The sequence below is a fragment of the Triturus cristatus genome, chromosome 4_2, assembly GCF_964204655.1.
Source record: "Triturus cristatus chromosome 4_2, aTriCri1.1, whole genome shotgun sequence".
NCBI classification, from domain to species: domain Eukaryota; kingdom Metazoa; phylum Chordata; class Amphibia; order Caudata; family Salamandridae; genus Triturus; species Triturus cristatus.
This window is the reverse complement of record NC_140586.1, coordinates 330,245,052-330,264,436: the sequence shown is the minus strand read 5'-3', so window position 1 is coordinate 330,264,436 and position 19,385 is coordinate 330,245,052. Positions and strand designations below refer to the sequence as shown.

At 46.5% G+C, this 19,385-nt stretch overlaps 1 protein-coding gene across 2 annotated transcripts in view; it reads right to left on the bottom strand.

Moving 5' to 3' along the window:
* LOC146833816 (dimethylaniline monooxygenase [N-oxide-forming] 2-like) overlaps positions 1-19,385 on the bottom strand; it is an 830,014-nt gene that overhangs the window by 275,789 nt on the left and 534,840 nt on the right. The window lies entirely within an intron of this gene.

Below are 19,385 nucleotides of genomic sequence, written 5' to 3'. Positions count from 1 at the left end.
ATATCCTTTTATTAATATTTAACTAAACATTTATGCTAATTTGGTAGCCTAATTATTCTACTCATTTACAAATAGTAATCTCAGATTCTGTTCTTGCAATGTTCATGAATTTTCTGTAGGGTGAATTAGTTGTTTTTTGAGGTTTGATCGGGCAGGACTGTATTATTTGCTGTATGTATGTATGTATGTATGTATGTGTTATCAACTTTATCCAAAGTCTAGAAACAAATTCAGTTATTGTCCACCATCTGCTTTAAGTCTTAATCCCTTGGGGGTGAAAATATAAAGTAATCTAACAGTGATCAGTAGTATTTATGTTGAAGTTGATGCTTAATTTTACTAGACAATTTAATAGTCAGAGTACCTAAGAAAGAAGTGCTGTTATCCACATATATGTGTTCATTATCCTATTGAAGAAATTATATTCTGAGTGAAAAATGCGCTGTGTTAATCCTCCAGCACGATATCTTCAAATTGCAGGGAACTCACCCATAGAATAGAAATCTTTGTTGAGAACATTTTCTAAACAGTTATGATCCATTGCTTGTAACAGGTTCAGCCCTAAGAGCAAAATATTTTTTATGGGTTTAGGATTTGAAGGTCAAGCTTATTTGAGGTTTTAGCATTTTATGAGTTATCAGAAGGAGAACAAGAATTAGTCAAATGTCAAGATACTGCAATAAAATTACAAACTAATTTTGATGTTCATTTTCGTATTTTTCACCACATTTTTTCACAAAGGAGCAGCTTCAGGAAGACTTTAATGGCTCATATGTAGCTGCCTCACACATTTAATAGCAAAATGTGCATTTGAAAACTTTACTACACAATTCATCAGAGACCAAATAGTTGAAAGATGCAGAGGCAAGCATATGCAACAGTGATTTCATTCTATGAAAGACACTATGTTGAGTAAAACACAGCACGGCCTAGTGAGCTCTGCATGCCAGTTTGCGGACCTTGTCAGCGACCCAAACCAGCTACTGACCCCGAACAATGCAACCTGGGTACCACTTTACAAGGAATTCAGATTCACAACTGGCATCCCTGCCACCCCACCCCTTGGGACACCAGCTTTTTTGTTTGCTCAACTCTGGCTCCAACAAATAGAGGATCCCGTCTTTTAGAAGCCAGCTCCTCCTCGTTTACTTCTGTAGGAGGATGGCATGGCGGCTGTCTTGTTTCACATTGCGATAAAGCTTTGACCCAATAGTTATTCTACAACAGGCAGACGCTCGAGTGACAATTGGTCAGCATTGCCCTGAAGAGGCCACGAATGATAAAGCCAAAACGCGTCAACCCATATCTTCCAGTATCAACACCACCCACAAAGAACACACATAGAATTTGAATGCTATTACAGACCAATGATATAGCCATTGCTTTATCCAATTCATTTGTATATCACATGTGCAGGTCTATGGGAATTAGGTGTTTTTACCATTGAGAAGGTTTATTCTTGTTGCGTTATCAATGGTGCATTAATCTGTCATTGCAGTCATACTGTTCACCGGTGTACAAAATTACTACTTTGTAAAGTTTTGAAGAAAATGTTAACAAGTAAAAAATGTCTTTTGAGAATAATATGTGTGTTTGTCAGTGGATTCCGTGGCTGCAGTAGAGCAATGCCTCTAATACAAACAGAATACAGAGTATCAAAATAATTAGGACTTATCCCTGAAGGTGAAGCTAGCACTACAGATGCGACAAATAATAAGTTGACCTCCCAACTAAACCTAATATTTCTATCCTGCTAGAGCCCTTTTTCATGGTTCTTGTTCTAGTTGAATGAAAGAATGGACATGGTGAACAGCATTCAGAAGTCATAAGGAATTAGAATAAAAGAAAGTTCAAACATTAGATAAGTATAATAGAACTATGCTAAGAAAACGGCTAATGGTAATTAGAGTAATGGCTTATACTAAAGTGATATTTTTATAAATAAAAGAACATCTATTTTGGAATTGTGGATTCTCTTCATGCTGCATGATGACTTCCATACTGTAAGAAATTGGGTTATTGGTTGAGGGTTTTAAAAACCTTACTCAAACAGCAACCACAGTCCTTGTCAGGGTGAACCACAAAAGTCACTAAATTAACCAGCTTTTAACATGGTAGCACAAAAGTAGTCAGGGTTAGCATGGAGACAACACAAGAAGAAAATCCCTAACAAAATAAAAAAAAAATAGGATATCTTTTAATAAAAAGAATGACACTAAAACAAATTAATCCAATTAGTAGAACTGGAGTTATGATTTTTGAAAATGTTAGCGTAAAATGGTACCTAAAAGATTAAAGCGCCAATCACGGGTATTGGGTTGAGAGAGACCAAGACAAAGTCAAAAGTTAAATCTTACTGAAAGGAGCGCGGGTTGGATGCACGAGGTGGATCAGGCACGGTCTCTGCTTCCCTCCAGATTTAGAATACATTTTGGAGAAAAGTTCCTGAGAATGTAAAGTTCAGTGGGGCAAGGCAGCTGGTTGTGTAGAAGGAGAATGCATTGTCATCAGGGAGCCACTGGACGGAGTCGCTGTGAAGATATCTACTTTCAGAATTTGTCATTCTTTTTTAAAAGTCTATAATCTCCATTGGGATGAAGCTGCAGGCTGTAGTCTACAAGGGCCCCATTAGGCCAAACACCTTTGCTGAAAGGTCCCGCTTAGTAGTCTTTGCTGCTGAAGAGAAGAATGTAGAAAAAGCTGCTGCAGTCAGGATGATCAGCAATGCACCTAGGGCACATCAACGAGCAGGTCAGTCTTGGTCTTCTGTCGGTTCTCAGGCCACTTTTCGGTGGAAAATGTTATAAGTCACAAGTTTTATTATTAGGCATGAGTAATGTCATCAATACCACAACCAAAGGTCCAGGACCTGGGGGTTAGAGACTCGCTCCAGCAGATGCCAGACAGAAGGTTCAAGGTCTCTAATGCTTGTTATGTCCCTGTAGCTCACACGGAAGGCAGCAATCTAGCCCTTGGAGTCACTCTGGTAGTCCTGGGTTCAAGTAGCAAGGCAGGCATAAGCAGCAGGGCAGGCCTCTGGGCAGAAAGCAATGCCTCAAGCAACATGGTAGTCCTCCAGTAATAGCAGAAAAGTCCTCTGGGGAACAAGGCAGGTCTCAAGCAGCTGGGTAATCATCTGGGTTACAAGGCAGTTGTGTTGAAGTCTTCCACAGGTCCAGGAGTTATACTGATGAGTGGCTCAGGGGGTCTAAAATTCACACTTGATGCCAGCCATTGAAGTGGGGGAACACTGTGGACTACCTCCACATCTGGTTCTGGAACATGCTTCCCTTCACCTGCCACTACTCCAAGAAGCCTGGGGTATCAAAGGCTAATGTTAAGTTCCTCTGTGTGTGTGTGTATGTGTGTGGTGAAAGCAGCCCTTTAAAGTATAAGTGGGGCAGAGAACAGATCTGCCCCCAGCCATCCTGACAGGATTGCCCTTTCTGCCAATACCTTGTCACCTTTTGTCTCATTGTTTGGGAGGAATATACAAAGCCCAACAGCTAAGCCATTCACATTCATGAGACCTAGAACACTGGCAACAAGCACCAACCTTTCTAAAAGTGGCACTTTCAGAATTGTGACTTAAAATCTGATTTTAACATTAAAGAGGATTTTAAAGTACAATTCATTTGATTCAAAGCTTGATATCCCTTTCTGTTCCAAATCAAATGTTAGCAGTTATCAAATGTAATAAGGTAACTCAATGTTATCCAATGGGAGAGATAGGCCTTGCAGTAGTGAATTTAGGAGTTTTCCACTACCAGGACATGTAAAACTTAAAGCATCATGTCCTACTTTTGAAAACCAACGCATCCTTGCCCCATGATCCTTTCGGGCCTACTTTAAGGGTGACATATGTGTATTAAAAAGTAAGATGCAGGCCTGGCAAAAGGTCAGAATATCAGTTTAGAACTCCACTACAGGCTGCAGTGGCAGGCCTGAGGCAATTTTTAGACGCTACTTTAGTGGTGGCAGAATGAGTGCTGCTGCCCACTAGTAGCATTTAATTTACAGGCCCTGGGTACTGGTAGTTCCATTTACTAGGTCCGTACAAGCAACTTAAATGTTCCATTTAGGCTTAGTCCAAATTTTACCATATTTTAAGGAGAGAGCACCAGCATTTTAGCACTGGTTAACAGTGCTAATGTGCACAGAGTCCTAAAAGCCAACAAAAACGGGTTTAGCATAGGAAGGGAGTGAAGGCAAAACATTTAGAGTGCCTGGCAAAAAGGGCAAGGTCCAACCCATGTCCAGCTATGAATGCTGTTGGTGCGATTTGTGGGAAGATATGTTATTTTGTCAAAGTTTGTCAAAGTCAAAAACAAACAAATCAACACTATCGATGATAGTAATAAGGAAAATTCAGAATCTAGTGGAAAGGAGTTAAAATGAATGGTCGGTGTTGACAATGAATGGTACATAGATCCCTAGACAAACATAAAAGTTCATGGTCAAATATAAAATCCATTGCTTGATTCTGGGAACATTGGCACAAAAAAAGTTAGAACTTCCTGATTGAGCACCAGTCCAATACAATGTTAGGAGAGCTGAGTTATTAGGATTTTTTTAGATGGTACTACAATTCAAGAGAAGGTAAATTTGGTAAAGTGTATGTCGCAAAGAATGATTCAAATTCTTTAAAATGGTATAACCAGGGTATGTCCGGAATAACATTGAAACCTGAAGTAAGAGAATAAAGTTTGCTGTGCGATAAGAGGAGAAAGAAGAAAGTTGCAGTATACTCAGGAAATTGATGGGTGAGCAGTCAGCCCCAAGCCAGGTACAATTTGGCAGTGTTAAACATAGAATTCATATTAAAGAGGGTACTAAACAAGTGAAGCACATGAGAAATGTGATATTTTCATTAGAGCGTAGCTCACAGATTAATCAAAGCAAATGAGTGATTGAGAAGTAATCGAACCTATAGAATCATACTTCTGGGTTTCCCCACTAGTAATAGCACAGAAACTAATTTGCACTGGATTTAGAAGCCAGGCTACACCTATACACTCCACAAGCATAGATGAGATGATATATTAATGGCATGAGGGAAGCACACTACTTTTAAAAAATCAGTCCTGTCTGCCTATCATCAATGGAACTAAAACCTAAACCTAAATACTTTACAGATTTTGTGTCACCTGGTGGGAATTTTAAATTTTGAAGAATGCGGTTTGAATCTGCACCAGCTGATTCCTATGTAAAGGTTGATGTTTAAAGTTTTTGACAGTACTGAAGGAGCAGTCACCTCTCACTGCATCAGTCGAGAAGCAGGAAAATATAAGAATGACTATGATTGGATTTTAGAACGATGAAATTACAGTTAATAAAATAGTGTCAATTTAGGAAAAAAAGATTGAGTATTTAGGACCTTGGTATTCAGAAAAAAGAGCTTACTGACGTCCTGGGCATGCAGAAGCAATTGCTTGATTTTGTGAGTTTATGCTAATTCTACAGAGAATATAAAGCACTTGTTTAGAAGGAATACATTGTTTGATTATGATTAAGATTGTGAGAAAGAATTTAAATCATTGAAAGAAAAGATTGTGTTGAAAATGTATGATCTGAGAACCATGGGTATCCTAAGAGTGGATGCTAGTAAGTTTGGATTAGGGGCTGTCCTATCATAGAAAGAGGGGGCATTAGATGAAACCATTGATGGCATGTCCAAACTTTATGTAAAGCTGAAATACAGTGCTTTATCTTTGAAAAAGAGTTATTGGCTTGTTGCTTGGTGATAGAAAGATGTACATGTTTTGCACAAGGAGTTACATTTCTTCTGGTGATTGGCTATAGGCTACTTGTAAACATTATTAATGTGGATGTGGTTAAAGATCATACTCCAAGGATTGACCAGATTGAGATCAAACTTCTTATTGTAACATTTTAATGTAATGAATATTCCAGGCAGAAAAATGTGAGGGCAGATTATTTAGCAAGATTGCCAATAAAATGAGTGGATGAATTAGAGGGACACGAAGATGAGGAATAATTGGTGGCATTACTGGATGCAATGAATTGCTGTGGGCTGAGGAGGAATAGTTTGAGGCAGTAGGAAAGCATGAATATATAAATTAAGCACTAAATGATATAATAAAGAGTTGGCCCAAGGGAGATCGGAATCAGATCAAAGAGAATCATTTGCTAAAATGTCTGGAGTATTGTCACTCAAATGGGAAACATTGATGTGAAGTGATGAATTCTTTCCTCCTTTCAATTTGAGAGACAGATTTGGGTATTTGGGAAATGAAGGCCATCTAGGACAAACAGTGACCAAGGCCCATATGTACAAAAGCATTTTCCCATTTAGAAATGTCCCGATTAGCAAAATTGTGCCATTTCCAACAGCAAAAATGCTTTTTCATATTTACAGTGAATCCTAATTTGTGTTTCGCAATTCAGTATTTGGAAGGGGAGTTTTTAGGGAGTCCCTTCCAAATACTTAGGGGCCGATTCCGATCCGGGTAGGAAACCGTATCGACTGACACGGACCGGGACATAATTCCGACCGACGCGTACACGCGCCTTACGACCTGCGAAGTACGATGCGTTTTGTACAAAATACAAACGACTCACACGGAGTACATTCAGTCTGACCAAAACGTACGGAAAACATTGTCTCACTCGTAAACGGACCCGGAACCCTTCCGAACGACACGGACCGTGATTAGTTCCGACTGACACGAACATGCGCCATACGACCTGCGAAGGACGATGCAATATGTGTGAAATTAAACTGACTCGCACGGAGCTCAAGACGTAAAACCGAAACATACGGAACATAGGGAATAGCAATGAAAAGAGCCCGTTGCGCCCGACGCATACGCTGCAACATAGCACAATGTGACTGTGACTGACTCGGATCACCCCGCAATTGATGCTACAAACGTCCGTTACAGTCAACTGAATGTCTCATCATGCTCCAAATGAATCAACTAAAATAGACAGAAAAAGGACAAACAAGCATTGACAAAAAAATATTCAAACTAAGACACAGCCACAACTCCACCTATATAAAGGGCCAAAATCCATACCATGATCCTTAGCAAATTCAACAGACCTGCCAGCAGAGAACACCACTACACTGCACTGAGATATACACCCAAAACCCACCCACTACACAACCTGCACAACACTAGCACCTCTCAAAAAGCACACTCACAAACACCCAGCATCACTTTTACTCACTCACCCTCATTTTCACAGCCACACCCACATCTATCTTCACCACCACCCATCACCATGCCCCCAAAGAAGAATCCAAAGTTCACCGATAGTGAGTTGGAAGCCATGGTAGATGAAATCCTCAGAGTAGAGCCACAGTTATTTGGTGCATTGGTCCAATAGACCCCCTGTCCCAGAAAACAAAGATGAGGGAGAGGATTGTGGACAAAGTGAACGTGCAAGCAGCTTGCCTGCGCACAATGGACTGTTATAAAGGAACAGTGGTCCCATTCAATTCGAGTAAATTAAGGTGCCACTATTAGTACAATGAAAAATTGGGTTTTATGTTGGAAGACAATGCAGAAATAACTAGTAAATTACAGTAAATAGTGAGAAAAGTAAAACAGTGAGTGAGTTGGTGGCAGGGTAATAGGAAATCAGCCGATTTCCGGTACCCAGGCAAGTGATTTAAGAGGTGACTTTTTGGTGCTCAAAGGTAATTGTTAACAAAAAGTCAGTAAAACATTTCATACTCCGACATTTCAATTTGCAATACACTGGAGTTTAGAAATGGTTGTCGACGACGTTTCGATCCCTTAACGAGTGGTGGGATCTCTTCAGGACAAGAGAATGACAATTAATTGCCTGGGAGGTAGCCTAGTGGGGAGGGGGAGAAAAATAACAATATGCAAAGTTAGGAAGGGAGCATAGGAAGAGTAAAAGAAGGCGAAGGGAGAGTGGATTAAATTAGTAATATGCGGGAAGAGAGGAGTGTCAAAAGGGTGGTGCAGAGAATTAATTCATCAAGGTGGAGGAGACTTACAGTGCCCGGAACGGGAAGAAGATTAACCACAAATGGTAGTGTGTGATGCGCAATTGCGTCTCAACCAACACTAGAGAATATTAGTGTTGAAATCGTAATCAAGCTTAGACCTGGCACGCATCTGACGGACCATTTTTACTTCTCCCATTGATCCACCGTTACCTTGGTAAGCCTTAGCCCGCCGTTTTTTCCCCCTTTACCATGCATTCAGGCACTTCCTTACCTCCTCCTCACCCTCCCTTTCCCCTGCAGGCTCACTTCTCCGCCCACACGGAATTGCAACATCCTTCGAGTCCCGGTCTGAGACAATTTCTGACGGGCCAATTTTTCTATTCAAGTGTCTCACCGTAATTCTGGTAAGCCTCAGCCTGACTCTCTTCCACTTGCACCCTGCGCTCTCGCACTCCTCGAACTAACCAACCCCCCCCCCCCCCGCCTTGACTCTCCCTCTCTCCTACAGGCTCAATTTCCCGCCTACACGTAATTCTACGGATTCCGGACTTCAACACTAATATTCTCTAGTGTTGGTTGAGACGCAATTGCGCATCACACACTACCATTTGTGGTTCATCTTCTTCCCGTTCCGGGCACTGTAAGTCTCCTCCACCTTGATGAATTAATTCTCTGCACCACCCTTTTGACACTCCTCTCTTCCCGCATATTACTAATTTAATCCACTCTCCCTTCGCCTTCTTTTACTCTTCCTATGCTCCCTTCCTAACTTTGCATATTGTTTTTCTCCCCCTCCCCACTAGGCTACCTCCCAGGCAATTAATTGTCATTCTCTTGTCCTGAAGAGATCCCACCACTCGTTAAGGGATCGAAACGTTGTTGACAACCATTTCTAAACTCCAGTGTATTGCAAATTGAAATGTCGGAGTATGAAATGTTTTACTGACTTTTTGTTAACAATTACCTTTGAGCACCAAAAAGTCACCTCTTAAATCACTTGCCTGGGTACCGGAAATCGGCTGATTTCCTATTACCCTGCCACCAACTCACTCACTGTTTTACTTTTCTCACTATTTACTGTAATTTACTAGTTATTTCTGCATTGTCTTCCAACATAAAACCCAATTTTTCATTGTACTAATTGTGGCACCTTAATTTACTCGAATTGAATGGGACCACTGTTCCTTTATAACAATGTTTACACCCTTGGTCCCTTCTGACTCCTAGGGTCTCCTTGTTCCTTATAATTGCGCACAATGGACGACATCAGGAACAGGTGGTACGACATACGTAGGAGGGTCAAGAAGCTCATTGGCAAATACCATGCCCTGAGCCAGCGCACTGGCGATGGCCCTCCTGCCAAACCAGTGGATTTTACTTCCCGGGAGGAGAAGATGCGGGCCATCCTCCCACCGGTGGGCATCCATTGCTTATCCGGAATACCAGAGCCTGGTGAGTATACAAACAACTAATCTAAATTGTGAGGCAATAGCAATCCACACCCACAGACATTAAAGTCAGAGGGTCAGTGAAACTATTCACTGTCATCAAGCCACATCAACCCCAAGCAAAATATCCTGTGATGTGTCTGCCAGTTAGATCAACACAATACCTTCAATGTCCCATGAACATGTAACTATGCTAATACATGTACAAACGTACTTGCAAACACAGCAAGAATTTGGCTCCAAACAACAAGAGACGCTGTCAGCCATCATCCTAGTACAGTTACACTCACTCCCAGGGAAGCAGAGTCCTAGGAAGGAAGGTATGGTTTGCTGGGAAGGTGAGTATAGCCAAAAGCATGAAGGGAGTCATAGTCACAGCCCAAAGTTCAGCTGAAGCTATCGCCTCCTCGCAGGAGGGGCGGACGCTGGACCCTGACCCCCCACATGCTCAGGATTCTGGCAGTGGTCTTCCCAGACCTGGATGGGCAGTTGAAGGCCAGACAGCAGCAAGGGGGGGGGGGTAAGTCCATGCCTTTTTGGTGTATTGTGTATAACCTGCAGTTTGCACTCCTTCAGTCATGTTACACTCCCACAGTCTGTCTGTCTGCTCAGACAAGTACCATGTGGCTACATTTGGTGAAGCCCCATTCTCATCTGATGACTAGGTTTGTTCCTTCCCCTCTTTGACATGTGTCATTTGGGTTGTGTGTATTTGCTGTTGTCCAAGGGAATGTTGAGAGCCACATCTGCAACAGGGGCATTAAATTGAGCAACATGGGTGAGTCTATTGTGTGACATGTGTCAGCACATTGTTTGAGAAATGACCTGTGCTCTGTGTGTGCTCCCCATATATGCACAAATTGCTGTTGTGGTTCAGCATAGGAGTGTGACGTATTGACTACACACCCGTGCAGCAGACATGACCAATGTTGATGCTTCAGACAAATGATGTGTATGAGTGTAACAAATGCATAGTCACCTGCATGGTGCTACCTTTAATCCCATGTATCACATGACCCATGGACAGATATGCCTACTCCGGTCATCTGAGACACTCTGGCCTCCTAATCTTGGGTGTGAGCCAACACTTTACCCATTGTGAAAGTATTTATCATGTGTCTGACTCTGTGTCATGGTGGACTGGCATAGATTTTTGTAGTTCATAAGTCTGCTATATGTTTGTCATGGACAGACATCGAACATGTGGTTGGTGGATCTGCACACAGGGCAAAACATATGTGTGTAGACACTCAACTGTGCATAATGGTGGGTTGAACGGATATGTTTAAGCAGCCTTACTATGTCCCTGTGAGGCCCTTATGTGTTCAGGTATCCATAGTTGTTGACTCAAAAACTGAAATGTGTAATTTTTCTAACGTGACATTATCAGATTCTCTCAAATGTGTGCAGCATGTGTTGACCATGTATACATGGCCACTACCAGGGTTCCATTCACAATGCAAACATGAGTGTGGCACGGTGCTGACTGTGGAGTCGGCATGCACTGTCCCTGGGACAGGAGTCAGTACTGTCTGATTGTCCAGACAGGCCTGTGGCCTTGTGTTTCACACTAAAATCTGGGGCATGCAGCATTGGAACTTGTCTGTTGTCCTGCAGCCACACTGTTGTATCTTTGCGTTTCAAGACATGAGGCCATCATGGTGTCTGGGAAAGGAAGTATGTTCATCATATCAACAATGAGTTCGACCACACAAATGCTGTCTCAAATGCATAGTCAGTGGCCTGAGATGAGACATGTGTGTAATGACACATGACAGTAACCATCAGTGCAGATCAGACAACTGGGTAATCAGTGAATGCCTGCCCATGTGATGACTGACATCATACATACTATGGAGTGATGGGTCCATTGACAGCATGTCTACGCAAAGCATGGTTTACTGGCAGACTGATAAGTGCCAGGTTCACATATCTGTATTCAATTTAGCTGTTGCTTTTAAATGATGCCAGGGCTTGCACAGTGATGTGTTGCATTTAAGGTCATGTGTCCAGTGAATACAGGTGACTGATCCACGCACACAAGGCACTCCAAAAAACCGGCCCAGCCTATCTCAACAGTCGACTCTCCTTCTACGTACCCAACAGGAAACTCCGCTCCACTGACCACGCCCTGGCCACGGTCCCACGCATCCGGAGAACTACTGCCGGAGGCAGATCCTTCTCCCACCACGCCGCCAAGACCTGGAACTCCTTCCCCCTCCACCTGCGACAAACCGAAGACCTGCTGACCTTCAGGAGACAACTCAAGACCTGGCTCTTCGACCAATAGCAGCAGCCCCCCCCCCCAGCGCCTTGAAACCCTCACGGGTATGTAGTGTGCTTTACAAATTATTGATTGATTGATTGATTGATTGATGTGATTCTGTTTCTCCTCCTTGTTCACAGGATCATCGGCAGATACTGTAGGGGACAGCTCCACGGACTTAGAGGAGGCGCAGAGCCATACTGGTTCCAATGGAGAGGAGTCTGAGGGACCCAGTGGCATGGAGGATGAGGAGAGCCACACTGAGGGGCAGTCACCAGCAAGTACCTCAGCTGAAGACTGCTCCAGCTCCAGTGAGGACTCCCTTGTGGAGGGGGGTGTGACAACACCAAAGAGCACAGATAGCGAGTCTGTCCCCGCCGCCACCACCATCTCCACCCTCCCAGTTGCTCCCAGCCCTGATGCCCGTGGAGCCACTCGTGTTAGGGAGCATGTCTCCTTTGATCAAGACACCGCACCCCCTGCACCTGTCTCCTCTGCTGCCCTGAGTGTGGAGTCTGTGGACTTGCTGAAGAAAATCCATATGGGGCAGACATCGATGCTCAGTGTCCTCAATGCTCACACTGTTCTATTGTCACAATTGGTGTCATTCATGGAGGGCATCACAGAAACCATGTCCGCCCAACAGCGGATCAGTCAGTCCATGGCCTCCTCACTGATGGCAGTAGTGTCTCTCCTCCAACAGTCCCTCACCCCACCTACCTCTGTCCCATCCACAATCCCCACTACCCTACTGGACCAACACACACTCACACAGGCACCTGCACGCACAACAACAGACACAAGCAGCACATGGCAAGGTCAGCCAAAGCAAAAACGCACAAGCACGCACACTCAGGGGACTGATGGCACACACACAGGGGATAGGGTACAGACACACAGACAGGCATCCACAACCACTCCGCAGTCCTCAGATACCACTCCCTCCAAAACCCCCAGAAGCTCTTCCTCTGTGAGCTTGGCCTCTTCCCCACAGATACATCAGGTCCAACTCACAAGGGGAAGAGAAAGCCAACACAGCCAGAGGGTAGACCTACCCACCCCGCACACCCTCCCCCAAGAGCAGGGACACTTAGGCCCCCACCCGCAAATCCCCCAGGACCAGGAAGAGCAAGACCCCACCACAATCCTGCACTCCCACCACACAGTCTCCATCATCCAGCACCCAGGCCACCACTCCTTGGGTTCCCATGCCACACCCTGCCCCAGGTTCACCCACACACAGGTACAACATCCCCAAATTGATTAGGCCCTCCCCCCTTCCACCCCAACCTCACCCCCTCAGCCAGTTCCTACGACTGCTGTGGAGACCGTGTCCCCCCCATCTGACCCTCACACTTCATCTGAGCCCCAGACAACACCTTTGGACATTGGCACTGCAGTGGAGACCCCGTCCACTCCGTCTGACTGGGGCACTGCAGTGGCGACGGCGCACACTGTATCAGATGCATCCACTGCAGTTGCCGCTGACACTCCTGCACCCACCATACCTACCCTGCCCCCTGCTGCTATCCCCTGATCCTTTCCCTGTGGTGCCTGGACTGCCCCTATGTATACCCCTCTAAGGGAAAATGTCCCTTGGCTGTAGCAGTGCAGGCAAGCAATGTGTGATGAGTAGTCATATGTCACAAAACATCTGGACAATTGCAATGGACTGGCCGTTGGCCTTTAGATTTATCATCATATCAAACTGTTAATTTTTCGAAAGCTGAATAAAGCTTACGTTTTTTTTTGGCTAGTTTTGCATTTAATGTACATGATGTTGCTAATGATGGTCATTAAGTTGCTGATGCTATTGTGTTTGTTGTAAATAAGTGATTTGGTGATGGGATGGACTGCATGTGGTCCATGGTATATGTGTCCTATTACGGTATGTAGCCATGTCACCCTATGCTGCAAATTAAGGTGGTCATGATCAGTGAGTGTCACCTTGTTTTCACAACTTCACATCTTTGCCTTACACTGTTGCACATTTGTTGGGCTCAGATTTGACACATTGTACTTTTTCCAGACTGTTGGTCCATCTCCACTGGACATGCAGATTAGCACATCAATGATGAAAAAAGGGTCATTTTTCACTGCGAAATTGAGGTGCGACCACGTTGTGTTTTGCGCCGTTTCCTGTTGCGGGCACTAGGCCGACCCACACAAGTTAGGTACCATTTTTCATGGAAGACTTTGGGGAACGCAGGGTGGGTGGAAAATTGTGGATCCATGCAGATTCCAGAACTTTCCACCACAGAAATGTGGGGAAAATGTGTTTTTTTGACAATTTGTTAGGTTTGCAAGGGATTCTGGGTAACAAAACCTGGTGGGAGGCAGTCAAGTCTCCCCATCCTGGATTCCCCTGGGTGTCTAGTTTTAAAAAATGTATAGGTTTGCTAGGTTTCCCTAGGTGCCGGCAGAGCTAAGGTTCAAAAACTACAGCTAGGCACTTTGCCAAAAAAGGGTTATGTATCCCTGCGAAATTGAGGTGTCACCACATTGCATTTTGTGCCGTTTCCTGTTGCGGGCACTAGGCTGACCCACACAAGTGAGGTACCATTTTTCTCGGAAGACTTTGGGGAACGCAGGGTGGGTGGAAATTTTTGGATCCACGCAGATTCCAGAACTTTCCACCACAAAAATGTGGGGAAAATTTGTTTTTTTGACAATTTTTTAGGTTTGCAAGGGATTCTGGGTAACAGACCCTGATGGGAGGCAGTCAAGTCACCCCATCCTGGATTCCCCTTGGTGTCTAGTTTTCAAAAATGTATAGGTTTGCTAGGTTTCCCAAGGTGCCAGCAGAGCTAGGGTTCAAAAACTACAGCTAGGCACTTTGCCAAAAAAGGGTCCTTTTTCACTGCAAAATTGAGGTGAGACCACGTTGTGTTTTGCGCCGTTTCCTGTCGCGGGCACTAAGCAGACCCGCACAAGTGAGGTTCCATTTTTCTCGTAAGACTTTGGGGAACACGGGGTGGGTGGAAATTTGTGGATCCACGCAGATTCCAGAACTTTCCACCACATAAATTTGGGGAAAATTTGTTTTTTTTTACAATTATTTAGGTTTGCGAGGGATTCTGGGTAACAGACCATGGTGGGAGGAAGTCAAGTCACCCCGTCCTGGATTCCGCTGGGTGTCGAGTTTTTAAAAATGTATAGGTTTGCTAGGTTTCCCAAGGTGCCAGCAGAGCTAGGGTTCAAAAACTACAGCTAGGCACTTTGCCAAAAAAGGGTCCTTTTTCATTGCGAAATTGAGGTGAGACCACGTTGTATTTTGCGCCGTTTCCTGTCGCGGGCACTAGGCCGACCTGCACAAGTGAGGTGCCATTTTTCTCGCAAGACATTGGGGAACACGGGGTGGGTGGAAATTTGTGGATCCACACAGATTCCAGAACTTTCCACCACAGAAATGTGGGGAAAATGTGGTTTTTTTTACAATTATTTAGGTTTGCGAGGGATTCTGGGTAACAGACCCTGGTGGGAGGCAGTCAAGTCACCCCATCCTGGATTCCCCTGGGAGTCTAGTTTTCAAAAATGTATAGGTTTGCTAGATTTCCCAAGGTGCCGGCAGAGCTAGGGTTCACAAACTACAGCTAGGCACTTTGCCAAAAAAAGGGTCATTTTTTACTGCGAAATTGAGGTGAGACCACGTTGTGTTTTGCGCCATTTCCTGGCGAGGGCACTAGGCCGACCCGCACAAGTGAGGTACCATTTTTCTCGTAAGACTTTGGGGAACGCGGGGTGGGTGAAAATTTGTGGATCCACAGATAATCCAGAACTTTCCACCACAGAAATGTGGGAAAAATGTGTTTTTTTTTACAATTTTGTAGATTTGCAAGGGATTCTGGGTAACAGACCCTGGTGGGAGGCAGTCAAGTCACTCCATCCTGGATTCCCCTTGGTGTCTAGTTTTCAAAATAGTATAGGTTTGCTAGGTTTCCCAAGGTGCCACCAGAGCTAGGGTTCAAAAACTACAGCTAGGCACTTTGCCAAAAAAGGGTCCTTTTTCACTGCAAAATTGAGGTGAGACCACGTTGTGTTTTGCGCCGTTTCCTGTCGCGGGCACTAGGCAGACCCGCACAAGTGAGGTTCCATTTTTCTCGTAAGACTTTGGGGAACGCGGGGTGGGTGGAAATTTGTGGATCCACGCAGATTCCAGAACTTTCCACCACATAAATTTGGGGAAAATGTGGTTTTTTTTACAATTATTTAGGTTTGCGAGGGATTCTGGGTAACAGACCCTGGAGGGAGGAAGTCAAGTCACCCCGTCCTGGATTCCGCTGGGTGTCGAGTTTTTAAAAATGTATAGGTTTGCTAGGTTTCCTGTTAGAAATGGCGATTTCTGGTTGGCTAAGGCTTGCGCCAAAGTCAGGCAGAAACCACCACTCTAGTCAGGGCAAGGAAGTTACACGCCAAAGATAACCCCTTCTCACCCCCTTGGTAGCTTGGCACGAGCAGACAGGCTTATCCCTGAGGCGATGTGTAAAGCGTTTGCGCACGCACCCAGCAACAACACCCAAGGCCCACCACAAAGGAAACTCCACACAAGGTATTCTATAAAAATAGCCTTTGTATTATACACAACACATTAGATAAAAACACACACTCTACAATGTGCCAACAGGCACGGGCAGAATTTACAAGGGATTATATATACAGGGGACAGGGCCACCTGGACCACTGTCAGGAAGTAGCACTTTTTAGAACATAGGAATAATACTGTAGTACAAAATAACATATGTAGCACACAACCAGTAATTACTGGTATCAGGTAAGTACCACCTACGCAACCCTAACCACCTTAGGAAAATATTGCGCAGGGAATCAGGACCTCACTAGCACCACCTGTACTAGGGAGCAAACAACCACCTAAGTATCACAATACCTGTAGGGGTCTAAGCACATAAACACATGATGCATAACATTCAGAGGTGTAAAGCAAAGCACATGACGCATAAACACATTCAGAGGTGCAGAAAAGGTACAATGGCGCCAAAACTCACATTAGCCACTACTGTGGCAGTCCCTGGGCCAACTGGCCTTGAAGGGGCAAGGACGCCCGGCGTCCAACAAAGTCAGGGGCAAGACTGCGCAGGAGGCACAGTCCCAAACTCAGGGGGTCACAACCTAAACGTAGCAGTTGCCCACTAAGTGCTGGGCAACTGTGAACAGGGAGTGTGGGCACCACTGTGCCTTTTAAATCAATCTGTCGCCCTTGGAGCCTCTCTGGGCTCTAAACAAATGAAATGCCCCCTAGAGCCTGTCAGGGCTCTAAACAACTTTGTGGGGCAAGGGGGGAGCGGCCCGCTGCCACCGGGGGCCGCTCTATCATGGAAGAACTGGTGCCCCGTTCGTTGGAGTCCCGCTCGGGGGACTCGTTAACAAATAATGCCCCCGCAAGCGTGGGGGCCTCGTGGGCTCTCGAAACAATGGGCCCCTCCGTTGGAGCCTCTCGAGGGCTCAAGGACTCTGCCCCCTTTGTTGGAGACTCACTCGGCTCTAGAAGCACTGCCCCCAGACGTCGGAGTCCCACACGGGGGACTCTTTGGGATGCGGGCCTCGTCTTTGGAGCGCACTCGCGCTCCCAGCCAGTGCGCGCACGGAGTCCCACCCCAGCCCTACCGCACTCACCGGGCTGGGCCTTGGTGACTCCCGCGTCGCCTCTGTTCTCTTGGTGCCCTTCTCCTCAGGGCCCCGGGGTGCAGGGTAGGCTCCTGCCGACTCCGGGGGCCAAACAAACCGTCACGAGTCCACGAAGGGAGGCGGGGTAGGCTCCCGCCCTCCTACTTCCTGTTGTCCCGGAGTCCTGCCCCCGGCCTGCCTGACTTCCTTCGAGCCCGGCCGCGGCGGTGACTTCTCTCGGCAATAAGAGGGGTAGGCTCCCTCGTTACAGTGGATGTACGGCGGGGTGGGCACCCGCCGTAAAATAAACAAATAAGCGGGGTGGGCACCCGCCAACGAGCACGGCAAGGTCCCTGGCAGGGTGGGCACCTGCCAGGGGATTTCAGGATTGGCACCGCACGGGGGAAATGCCGGGTGGGCACCGGCTTGCAGCAATAAAGCGCTCCTGGCGCTAGGACAAATAAAAGCGCTTCCAAGCGCTAAAGGAGAATAAAAGCGCTTCCAAGCGCTTAGGCCTAACAAGCACCACAAAGTCCAGCAAAGTTCTTCCCTGCAGGCAGCAGGGCAGGGGTGGGGGGCAAGGCTGGACCCAGAGCCAGCTCACTGGGCCTCCAGGCAGGGAGGTAGTCCAAGTGGCGGTCCTCTGGTCCAGCAGCAGCAGCAGCAGCCCCCCTCAGGTAAGATCCTGGCAGAGAACAGTTTCTGTGGGGACACAGCCCCATTTTTATACAGTCAAACCCTTTGTTCTGGGTTCAGGGTGAGGGGGAAAACCAGTCGCAGCTGGTTGGGGAGCACCCTTGATGTGCTCAGCCCCTCACTCTATTCACTGGCAGGGCTAGGGTCGTCAGTCGCACCACAGGGGGCGGGGCCAGCATTGTGTGTGGAAAACCCTGTCCTATTCAGGACCCAGGTGTACTCCTCCCACCCATCTAGCTGCTGATCTCCCCATTCACCACTGGGTGACTCATCCTGACTCTGGGGAATCCCTAGCCCGTCACATGACATGACCAGCCAATCACGCGACAGACACACTGCACACAGAAGTGCCCACTTCTAGAAGTGGCACTTCCACACTAGGTACATGCACGCCGCACACATCATCGCGCAGCATTCACTCCCACGAGTCCGCACATACCAAACTCGGGCCTGCACACCCCACGCATCAGGAACTACTAGGGACACATACACTCCCCATGCATTCCTATGGGAGGGCAGGCCCATCTCACCACATGCACTCAGAGCACGCACGCACTTTACCCTGGGACACAGGGAAAGTGCGCAGAAACCAAAAACATTACCACACCAAGTCACCAATAAAAAGCCAAAAAGTCCAGGGGTGAACCTGCCAGAAGGGCCAAGTCCAACACAACCCCCTTCCAGCCAAAACGCAGGGCAGACCAATCACCACCGTGATGGACTTCCCTGCTTGGGGCGATAGAACACGGACGCGGGCCCGCAACTGCAGGGACACCCTCCGGTTCTACGCCACGGTGAACCCATGGAATTCTTTCTAACACCACTGTCTGGACCAACTGGGCTACCCCACTGGTACTCCCAAGCTGTCCGCGGCCAAGACCAGGCCCTAGGCCACCCAGGTGCCACTGGTCTTTGCCTAACCACAGAGTGGGGGGTAGTAACCCCTGGCACATAGCGGCCATTCTCCACTCTTCCTCTCTGAAAGACAGGACTAGACTGCCACTGGTTCTCCAGCCTAGGGTCTACACCCTCAGGCGGACCAGGAGTCTCAGGGAAGGCTCTCCTCCCCCTACCTCTTCTCCTAGGGTTCCTCCTCCTCTGGCGAGGGGTACACCTAGAACGCCATTCCAACCCAGGGTTTAACCCCTCAGGTTGTACCGGGGGCAGAGGTGGGCTCTCCCACCCTCTGCACCCCCTTCCAGAGCCCTGCTCCCTACCAACTGGGGCGGTACCTCTGGAAGAAGAACTGGTCGGGACGCTGGTTACAGACGTCCCACCCTTCAGGTCAGGCTGATCCTGAACCTGGCCTCCCAACCTCCGGCCTAGAACCTTTGGTGGAATAATTGCCTGGCACTCCAGGACTTCTGGGGATTTCCACTCCATCCCTCTGAGGCTATCAAATGACACA